The sequence below is a fragment of the Chrysochloris asiatica genome, unplaced genomic scaffold, assembly GCF_000296735.1.
Source record: "Chrysochloris asiatica unplaced genomic scaffold, ChrAsi1.0 scaffold00015, whole genome shotgun sequence".
NCBI lineage: Eukaryota > Metazoa > Chordata > Mammalia > Afrosoricida > Chrysochloridae > Chrysochloris > Chrysochloris asiatica.
In genome coordinates, this window is record NW_006408533.1 from 26,244,219 (window position 1) to 26,255,403 (window position 11,185).

Here is an 11,185-nt window from a genome sequence, read left to right on the forward strand (position 1 = left end):
AACCATGAGGTTCAAACTGACATTGCAGTCCAGTGCATTAACCCACAGCACCACACCAGGACTCTCTGTATATCCATAAGCACAGTGGCTTTGTACAATAAGTACTGGACTGTGAACTACAAGGTAGAAGATGTAAAGCCTAGGAAACTCCATACAACACATATATAATATGTTTGTTTGCTTCTCTCCTTTATCCCATTATTCACAAAATATAAGATGCAAATGGTGCTTGTGTGTTTACAGTTGCACGCAAGTGCAGAAAAGACATGAATGTGGTGTCTGACCTTCTCTAACTTCACAAGGGACTACCAGAAAACAGTGCCAGATTGTTTTTGGAAGGAAGGAATGAAGAATGAATGAGGGAAAACAAGCACAACAACAAAATCCCAGTGCAGAGCTAGTCCATGGATCCATTTTAGTTGTTCAGAAACTTTTGATCATAGGATCATAGTCCTTCTAATTCAGTCTTTGTTTACTCCTGTTGACCTAGGCATGCAGGGTGAAAAATGGAATCTGTTAGCATTTAGCTATCCATTGGTCATTCTTAATTAAACCAGCCATTTATCTTTTTCGATAAAAGTTGGCTCCAGCTACATCTCATACCACCTGCCTTCCTAAGCTGGTCCCATGTTAACCTATGTTGCTGTTGTTGTCATTAGGTGCCATTGAGCCAATTCCCACTCATAGCAATTCCATGTTTGAGCCAATTGTTATAGCCACTGTGCCAGGTCATGTTGTTCAAGGTTTTCTTCTATTTCACTGACCCTTTACCAAGCATCATATCCTTTTCTAGAGCTGATCCCTCCTAATAACATGTCCTATAATTGTACGATAATATCTTGCTACATTTGTTTTCAAGGGTTATTCTGACAGTAGTTCTTCCAAGATAGATTTATTTGTTTTTCTGGCAGCGCATGGTACTTTCAAGATTTGTCAACACCATAATTAAAATACATCAGTTCTTCTTTGCTTTTTTCTTATTCATTGTCCGGCTTTCCCACACATAGGAAGACATTGAAAACACCATGGCTTGGGTTAGATGCACCTAAATTACCAAAGTGATAATTTGACAATTTTTTATTATTCCAAGGAACATAGATTCACCATCATTGAGTCAAAACAAAATGAAAAATTTGAAAGGAGAGGTATTTTAAGCCTCTTAGTCCTAAATCTTGATTTTCACATGCCTGCTCCTTTCTGGAATAACTGGCCAGTGTTTATTTTCACGACTGAATAAATAGAGAGTAACAGAGAGCGAGAAGAGCTAACAGTGTAGTCTATGTTGAGCTTGTTTGCACAACGTCAAAACATTGGGACAAAAATGAAAAACTTCCATAAATTGTCTGAATTAAAAAAAAAAAAGGCATCCATCAAATAGCTGTAGGGTTTGTAAATAGCCAAATATGCCAATCACACACAGTTTATCTGATTAAGTTTTTACCATATAACTAGTACTCCACTTCTTTCCAAGGGAAAAACCTGCCAAGTGTTCAGTTGCAACTCGTTCTGGAAAGAATTAACATTCAAATGAAAATGAAATCACTAGCAGACCCTGTAGGTCATTGGAGTGTTTGAATTTCAGGTCCGGATAGAACTTGAGTACTTATCCAGTCCTCATTTTGGAGATGAGGCAATTGAGGTTCGTAGAGGTTAAGTGACTTGTTCAAGGCCACGCAGCTGGCAGCAGAACCATGTCATCTCTACTTCATGCTGCTGGCTGAATAGACACGCACCTCTCTGATTTCTGCTGCTCTCAACAGATGGACAACTTCTTGCTTTAAGGAGAGTGTACAAAGGAAGGATAACTGAGGAGCATCACAGCAGGCTCTGTGTGGAATTTGGGGCCAGTCATGTGATAATTGAGTATCTGGCTAAAACTGATCAAAGTTACTGGCTCTCTTCATGGTTATTGGGAAGAGGCAGTGGGGCTTATCTTGTTGTTATTGCTTTGTTGTCATTGTGGGCTCAAATTTTGACCAAATAGATTTTTTCCTCTTCAGAACTTTTGTTTCTGGTAATGTAAACTTGGGATTTGTTTCCCATATTCAGCACCAGGAAAATGTGGAGACTCCTTCCTTCAAATTCATCTGTATTTCTCAGCCCCTGCTAGTTTACTTACCCCAGGCCATGTGGTCGATGTTGTTGTTAAGTGCCATTGAGTCGGTTCCAACTCATAGCGACTCTGTATAAGGTTTCTGAGGAGAGGCTGGTGGGCTTAAACTACTGACCTTGTGGTTAGCAGTCCAGTGCTCATTCTAAGTGTGGCACCCGGATTTCATGCATATCAATTACGTAATTATTTGAAAAGATTCCAATATTGTTCTTTTGTGTGTGTGTGTGTGTGTGTGTGTGTGTGTGTGCATTTATGGTTTTATTTAGCACAAATAAAACTCGAAAACAGGCTGTCTATTCATTTTGTTCGCTGCGCAGCCTGGCGTGGGGATTGGTGACTCTGATGGCCAGCTGGGCTGCTCTTTCCACGACAGCTTTACGGTTCTTGGAGGAGACGTTGTGAGCAATCTCTGCATAGTGAGATTTGTTGCACATCAGCGGCACCTCCAACTCTTTGACGTTGTGGATCAGGAACTTGCGGAAGCTGCTGGGCAGGATGTGTTTTGTCTACTTGTTGCTCCCGTAACCAATGTTAGGCATTAAGATCTGGCCCTTAAATCTGACGCACCCTGCTGTCAATGTCTCTGGGCTTGCGCCAGTTACGCTTAATTTTGACATAACGATCTGATTGGTGCCGGATGAACTTCTTGGTCCTCTTTTTGACAATCTTGGGCTTCACCAGGGGTCTGAGGGCAGCGATGATGCCGGTCGAGATGGCCGCCTCCTCCGTAGGCAGCGCGGAAGAGAAAGGAACTCCAATGTTGTTCTTATGGATTTTATTATGTTCCACAAAAAATTGTGTTGTAAATTCTAACGGCTATGCCTCTGGTTATAATTTCTTTTGAGAATGAATTGACTTTGCTATATTAAGGAGGCAGAATTAGTATAGGGCCAAACTTCGTCTCTCATACTTCGGTCATATTGTCAGGAGGAACCAGTCGCTGGAGAAGGATATCATGTTTGGTAAGGTGGAGGATCAGAGAAAAAGAGGAAGACCCCCAGCGAGATGGATTGGCCAAGTGGCAGCATCGATGGACTCAAGTGTGGCAACAGTAGTGAGGTTGGCCCAGGATCAGGCAGTGTTTCGTTCTGCTGTGCATAGGGTTGCTATGGGTCGGTACCAACTCGATGGCACCTAACAACAACAACAACATGTCTTGAGCCTATGTGTTTGAGATATAAAAAGAGATTAAACAAACAAGCTAGGAAGCAGACCTGGGGTAAGGAAATGCCAAGCCACATGAAGATCATCCCGTAGCAGAAGCTTAAAGAGACAAGGACTTTTCTCCAGAGCTAAGTAAGAGATAAAGCCTTTCCCTAGAATTTGGAAAATGAAAGCTCACACCATGAATTTGGACCTCTAGCCTCCTAAACTTTTAGAAAATAAATTTGCTAAAGCCTTCGATGTGTGATATTTCTCTTATAGCTGCACTGGAGAACTAAGACAGTTGCCTACTTAAAGATTTCTGGAGTACACATCACATCGTCCTGATTAGGGTGATTAGAAAACTACCTGCTATCAAACTGTTTTCACATTTCCTTCTGTATCTATTGTCGAAAACGTGATTATTGTGGCTGCTCAGCTGGCTGTTCTCATTAGGGCTTCATTGATTGAAGGCTAGGTATGGTTCCAAATGCCAGGCTAAACGTGTTGCATTTGATTCATAATATGGAACATCCAGATAAGGAAAAGAAAAATTAAGTCCAGCATTTTATCGCCCAAGCACTGGTTAAATTGCTCCACCTTCTCACTTCTTTCCCAACTCCCTCCCCAAAGAAACAACATTAATTAGTCTTTTCTGTTACACAGTCTTTGGAAGCAATGCTCTTGATCTATCGAAGGCTGCATTATTAAAATAATCTGCTGTGTCTGTCCTTAATAAGGTCAAAGAAGGAATCTATGAAAGCTGATTCATCACAAAGGCCCTTGGGATGCACATCACTGAGAAAGCCAATTTTATATTCCTCCTGCAAGAGAGAGCTGGGTTGCAACCTCACTTGCTTATCAGAAAGGCAAAGCCCAGAGAATCCCCCATTAATTTGAAGAAAGGCCTAATCAGTCCATCTAGGTTCCTTTGTGGAGGGTTCCTACATCCATGCTGTATGTTGAGGGTGGAGTGGTGAGAGAAGGGGGTTTTAACTCTCTAAGTGAATTGTAATTCTTCTTAGGAGATGCTTGTGGGGACATTTTCCTCTGAGACCCCAGCCTATAGTTCTTTAATAGTTATTAATGTCATTGTATTGGCAATGCTCTTCTCTTAGCATGATAAAATCTCTCCGAAGAGGATAACTATCATGTACTTTCAGCAGAATTTAGGAAGCCAAGATGCATGGGAAGAGAATTGATTTTTCTCTATTTCAGTAGAGGACAATGATGTCACTGTGTCTTGTATCACAATGTAAATTACTTCAAAATTGCACAAAGTGTTCTCCATAATATCCTCACAATGTAAAAGTTCTCAGCTTGCCCTATTTACTTTAATTTGTACTTCCTGAAAAATAATTGATTTCCTATTTCTACTAAAAAAAATGAAGTGCTAGAATTTGGAAGGAAATCAGTATAAGGAAAAATTGATGTTGGGTCTCAGACTGCAGCAAATGACATAGTAAACATCCAGTTAAGTACTTGCTGACTTGTGGATATGCTGCCAAGATGACAGCTAAAGTTCCTCAGGAGTTCATTGCACTATAGCTCCCATTTACATACAGTAATTAAGGCTTGATATTTAATATATTTATTAAAGAGAAATCCTGGTGTGATGCTGTAAGATAAGCACTCGACTGCAAGGTCAGCTAGTAAAACTCACCAGACACTCCTCAGAAACCCTATACAGGGTTGTTATGAGTTGCAACCAACTCGACAGTACTTAGCAAAAATAACAACATTTATTAAAGAAGTGCAACTATATAACTCAAGAATCTAACTATTGTAGGCTCTTCAATATCCTACTCCCATCAAATGATGGAATCAACTGAGAAGTTATCATCCATTCTCCAGCAATGCGTCATGCCATTTCTTTCCCATTCTTTTTTGTTTGTTTGTTTGTTTACACCCTGGCAATGATATTTCTTAAAATATGTGTAAATTGTGGCTCCACACATAGTCAAGTAAAGACAGATGTAATAATAGAATGAGTAGGGAAATAGATTATTTATCAAAGTCTTGTGAGTATTAGATGACTTTTGGTGTGGAATCAAGATTACTAGATTATATCAGGGATACAGTTAGTCAGTAATGAAAAACTTATATCTAGCAATTTTGGCTATTGTAAGATGCGGTTGAGTTGGTTCCAACTCATAATGACATCATGCACAACAGAACGAAACTCTGCCCAGCCTTGTACCATCCTCATTATGATTGTTTCCTTTGAACCCATTGCTGCTGCCACTGTGCCAATCCATTTAGTGGGGTTCTTCCTCTTTATTGCTGATGCTCCACTTGGCAAAGTTGAATGTCCTTCTGCAGGTCCCTCCTAATAACATGTCTGAAGCATGAGAGACGAAATCTCAAAACCCTTGCTTCTAAAGAGCATTCTTGCTTTATTTCTTCCAACACAGATTTCTCCTTGTGGCAGTTCATGGTACTTTCAATATCCTTCTTCAATGACACGATTCAAATGGATCATATTTCTATTATTCACTACTCAACTTTCACATGCATATGAGGTAATTGAAAATATCATGGCTTGAGACAGGTTAGTCCTCAAACTGATGTCTTTGTACTTGAACACTTTAAAGATGTCTTGTGCAACAGATTTGCCTAATACATGTTTGTAAAGCATGTCCTTTGATTGCTTGACTGCTGCTTCCCTGAGTATTCATTGCAGATTCAAGAAAAATGAAGTCTTGACAGCGTCAATCTTTTCTCCATTTATTATCATGCTAGCTATTGGTCCAATTGTGAGGACCAATAAATAACATGATGATAAATGTTTTCTTTACATCTAAGTGCAGTCCATACTAAAGGCTGTAGTCTCTGATTTTCATCAGTAAATATTCCAAGTTATCTTTGATTTCAGCAAGCAAGTTTGGTATCTACATATCTCAGGTTGTTAATGAGTCTTTTTCCAATCCTGAAGCTATGTTCTTTTTCACATAATCCAGCTTCTTAGATTATTTACTTAGCATACAGATAGAATAAGTGTGGTGAAAAGATACAACCCTGGCACACACCTTTCCAGATTTTAAATGATTCAGTAATGCCTTATTCTATTCAGACAATTGCATCTTGGTCTAAATACAGGTTCCTCATGAGTACAATCAAGTGTTCTGGCATACTTACTGTTTGAAATGTCACCTATAGTTTATTATGGTACACACAGTTGAAAGCCTTTGCGTGGTCAAGAAAGCACAAGTAAATATCTTTCTGGTATTCTCTGCTTTCAATCAAGATCCATCTGATATCAGCAATGATATCTCTTGTTCCATGTCCTCATCTTAATCCAGTTTGAATTTCTGGAAGTTCCTGCCTATGTGAGTGTTTTTGAATTATCTTCAGCAAAGTTTTACTTGCAGGTAATATTAATGATGTTGTTTGATCATTTCTATACTCTGTTGGGTTACCTTTCTTTGGAATTGGCACAAATGTGGATCTCTTCCAATCAGTTAGCCAGGTAGCTGTATTTAAAATTTGTAGGCATAAATGAGTACCTTGAATGCTGTATCAGTTTGTTGAAAGATTTGTATCCAGTTTGTGTTCCATCAATACCTGTAGCCTTGTTTTTCACCAATGCACAAATCCAGTGCAGCTTGGATTTCTTCCCTCAATACTATTGTTTTTTGATATTATGCTACCTCTTAAGGTGCCTAAATATCAAACATTTATTTTTGGCACAGTGACTCTGTGTAATCCTTCCATCGTCTATTGACTCTTTTTGCATAATCCAATATTTTGCCTATGAAGTCCTTCAATATTACATGTTGAGACTTGAATTTTTTCTTGAATTCTTTCAGCTTGAAAAATGTTGAGGGTATTTTTCCCTTTTGGTTTTCTAACTCTGGGTCTTTGCAAATTTCATAATACTTGACTTTGTCTTAGACTGTCCTTTGAAGTTTTCTGTCTACCTCTTTTATTTCATTTCTACCATTCTCATTTGGTATAAATGAAATGAAACTATGCTCAAGAACAAGTCTCAGAGTCTCTTATGACATCTGTTTTTATCTTTTTTTTCTTTCCTAAGGAACTCTGGCAGTGTAGTGGTTATGAGTTGGGTTGCTAACCTGAAGGTCAGCAGTTCAAAGCTACTAACTGTTCTGTGGAAGAAAGATGAGGCTTTCTGCTCCCATAAAGATTTACAGCCTTAAAAACCCTATACAGCATCACTATGACTCAGAACCCACTCCACAGCACATAACCAACCAATCTTTTAAATTACCTTTTGCTTTCTTCCTATATTATGTTCTTGATGACATCCACAACTCTTTTGGTCTTTGGTCATTAGTACTGAATGCATCAAAACTGGTCTTGAGATGGTCTCTAAATTCAAATGAGATATAGTCAAGGTCACATTTTGGTGCTCACAGACTTGCTTTAATTTTCTTTAGCTTCAGCCTGAGCTTGCATCTGAAGAGCTTATGGGCTGTTCCATAGTCTGTCCCTGGTCTTGTTTTGGCTGTTTATATTAAGCTTTTCCATAGTCTTTCCCCCTATATGTAATCAATTAGATTCCTGTGTATGCCACCTGGTGAGGTTCATGTGTATAGTCACCTTTTATGCTGTTTAAAAATGGCATTTGCAATGAAGAAGTAATTGGTCTTGCAAAATTCTATCATGGAATCTCCAGCATCGTTTCTATCATCAAGGCTGTATTTTCCAACCAATGCTTGATCTTTTTTGTTTCCACCTTTCACATTCTAATTACCAGTAATTATCAATGCATTTTGATTAATTTCAGACTGAAGAAGTTTGTTGTTGTTATTTTTAAGTGTTGTCTAGTAGGTTCTAATTCATAGCAACCTTGTATAGGATTTTCCAAACTGTAAATCTTTGTGGGAGTAGAAAGTCTCATGTTTCTCCATCAGAAAAGCTAGTGGGCTCAAACCACTGACTTTGTGGTTCACAGTCCATTGCTTCTCCTATAGAGTCACTATGCTCTTTGAAGAAGTTGGTAAAAAAATTAAATTTCATCATCACTGACTTTAGTGGTTGATGCATAAATTCGAATAGTAGTGATATTAACAACTTCCTTGTAGGCATATGAATACTATCCTATCACAGCATTGTACTTCAAGATAGACTTTAAGATGTTCCTTTTGATGATGAATGTGATGCCATTTCACTTGAATATGTCATCCCTAGCATATTATACAATAAGATTGTAGGATACCAAATAGGTTCAGTAGGATTCAAAATACTAGTTCATTTCAGCTCACTAATGCCTAGGATATAAATGTTTATGCATATCATTTCAGTTTTTGACAACTTACCATTTTCCTAGAGTCATACTTGGTACATTTCATGTTCCAATTATTAATACATGTTGGCAGTTGTTTCTCATTTTGAGTTGTGCCCATCAGCAAATAAAGGTCTGAAAGGTTTGTTCCATTCACATCATTATAGTCAACGCTACTTTGAGGAAGTAGCTCTTCTTGGTTCCATTTTGAGTGCCTCCCAACCTAGAGGCTCATTTGGCACTATATCTGACAGTATTTTGCTGTTATTCATAAGGTTTTTGTGGCTGATCATTCAGAAATTGTCAGTCTCTTATTCTTCCTAGTCTGTGTTAATGTGGAAACTCTGCTAAATCTGTCCATTCATTATACTGGTAGCTAAATTTGCAGCACCACAGAAACACACATGCCACCACAGAACAGCAAACTGACAGACGAGTAATTTTTGGAAGGTTTCAAATTCTGTACTTCGGGTTAGATGTACAAAGATGCCTAAAACTCTGGCTTCTATCCAATCACTTCAACTAATGACTAAAATATTATAGAGCATGGAGGAGATAAAAAGATTTCAAGATGAGGTGAAGATTTACTCAACACATAAGCAGTCATGGGGTGTGTATTCTAAAACCAGTTGGGTGCATTAAGACACAGAAATATGGAAATATCATAGTCTAGAAAATGTAGCACACCTGGAGGTGGATGGCTGGCAGGAAGCTTGAAAATAAGGGCTAGGTCATCTTGGAACTGTCAGACAAACTGAGGATATTAGATGACTTCTTGTATGACCAGTAAGTTGAAAAATTAAACTAGTACTATTAGCTGATATTAACTCTGTAAGTTTTGTGGGATTCATAAATTCAAAGGAAAAATACAGATATCCGCCACAATATACCCCAATCTAAAATTTCCTGAGATCCAGCCCCAGGTCACTGCTTTATTTTATCAAGGGCTGACATTTTATTCTTGTGAAATATTTTTATAACAAACTTTGATGACATATCTGAGTTGGGAGATTACTAATTTTTATTTCTCTGTGGCAAGGTTTTTGTTGTTGTTAAGTGGCAAGAGAGCAATGGAAAAAGTAATTTGTGAGGTTTCACGTAGATTTCTGCTATCTGATTTCCAGATGGAATAAAATATCCTGAATGCACTCTTCATTTAATTTCTGACTTGAATAGTAGCTTTCTGTTCAGCAAGGAACACATTGTACAGCTTCCTGATACTGACCAGGATTTTGCTTATAGCTTCCCTAAATTGTGTTATCACAGAGTAACAGTTGTTCAGTATTCTGCTCTCTGTAAGTTAATATTATGATTTACTTCTGAGTTGGCTTGTCTTTATTGAATGCTGACTTTTCCTAAGAGCTTCATGTAGAAATGTGCTACAGGGAGACAAAAGGAAAAAAAATAATAACAGAACAGTTTGACCTTAGTGTAAAACATTGACCCAGAACATGAACATGGAACAGAAGAGATGGTGCCATGAGTACTGAGCCAATGCAACTAAGACATTTCTTTGCATATTGCACGGTCCTGAATGTTGTCGTGTGGCTGAACAGAAAAAAAATGGGTAGAAAGAAGTCATTGCCTGTTTAAAATTATTATTTAATCTTCAAAGTTCAAAATATTGCTTAAAAATTGATGTTTTCATTTTCTCTTGGTCCAGTGAGCCAAGTTTTGAGGTATGTTCTGACTCTGATACCATCTAGAAAGCAAGTCTTTCTTGCAGTCCACTTCTGGCTTTGAGTGAGTTCAAAGTGAATGATGCAGATATAGATTAAATGTCCCTTGAAATGCATCCAAGTTTAATAATTAGAAGAGTGCTTGAATAAACACATTTAGAGTGTTATTGAGCATACACAGTAGATAGTCTTTATTTCCAAAATGCAGTGGTTTATGGTGCATTCTTGGGAGTTGAGTGACTTGTACTATAAATAAAAATGGCAGGAAAGACATTTGTCTTATCATTCAGTTAAGTAGAAAGAATTCTGACTGTTTTGCACATGAAGGGATGGGATGTAAGTAAGGCTAAGAAACAACATAATATAATAACAAGAACAGCAAAAACTAGAAAGTCTTAGAATTGGTGAGTATAAAATTACTTTTCTCTCATTCTTTTGGGATTTTTTTCATTGGTAATTGCTAAATGACCAATTTTCTTAAAACAGCAGATGAACTAGAGCTATCTTATCACAGGCAGCATTGTACTTCAAGATAGATCTTAAAATGTTCTTTAAGATGATGAATGTGATGTCATTTCTCTTTAGTTTGTCATTGCTGGCATAATAAACCATATGATTATAAGATCAATATCAGCTCACTCTGGTAGTGTAGTGGTTACCAATCGGGCTGCGAACCGCAAGGTCAGCAGTTCGAAACTACCAGCTGTTCTGTGGGAGAAAGATGAGGCTTTCTGCTCCCTTAAAGATTTACAGCCTCGGAAACCCCTGTCAGGGTCACTATGGGTCGGAACTGACTCGACGACACTTAACAACAACAACAATGCCTAGGATGGAGTCCTACTGTAGCACTGTGGGTTAATGCACTGTACTGCAAAAATTGGTTTGACGTTCAATAGACTTCTGTGAACCCGGGTGAAGACCTGGTTGGCCAGCAGTGTGGCAAGACCTGGGGACTCTTGGGCCCAGAGTCAGTGACATAGCCACAGAGGACCAGAGTGGAGA

General features: G+C 38.3%; 1 pseudogene; it reads right to left on the bottom strand.

Annotated features, from left to right (window-relative positions):
• Window positions 1-2,406: 2,406 nt before the first annotated feature.
• Window positions 2,407-4,300, bottom strand: LOC102821343 (annotated as a pseudogene).
• Window positions 4,301-11,185: the final 6,885 nt, after the last annotated feature.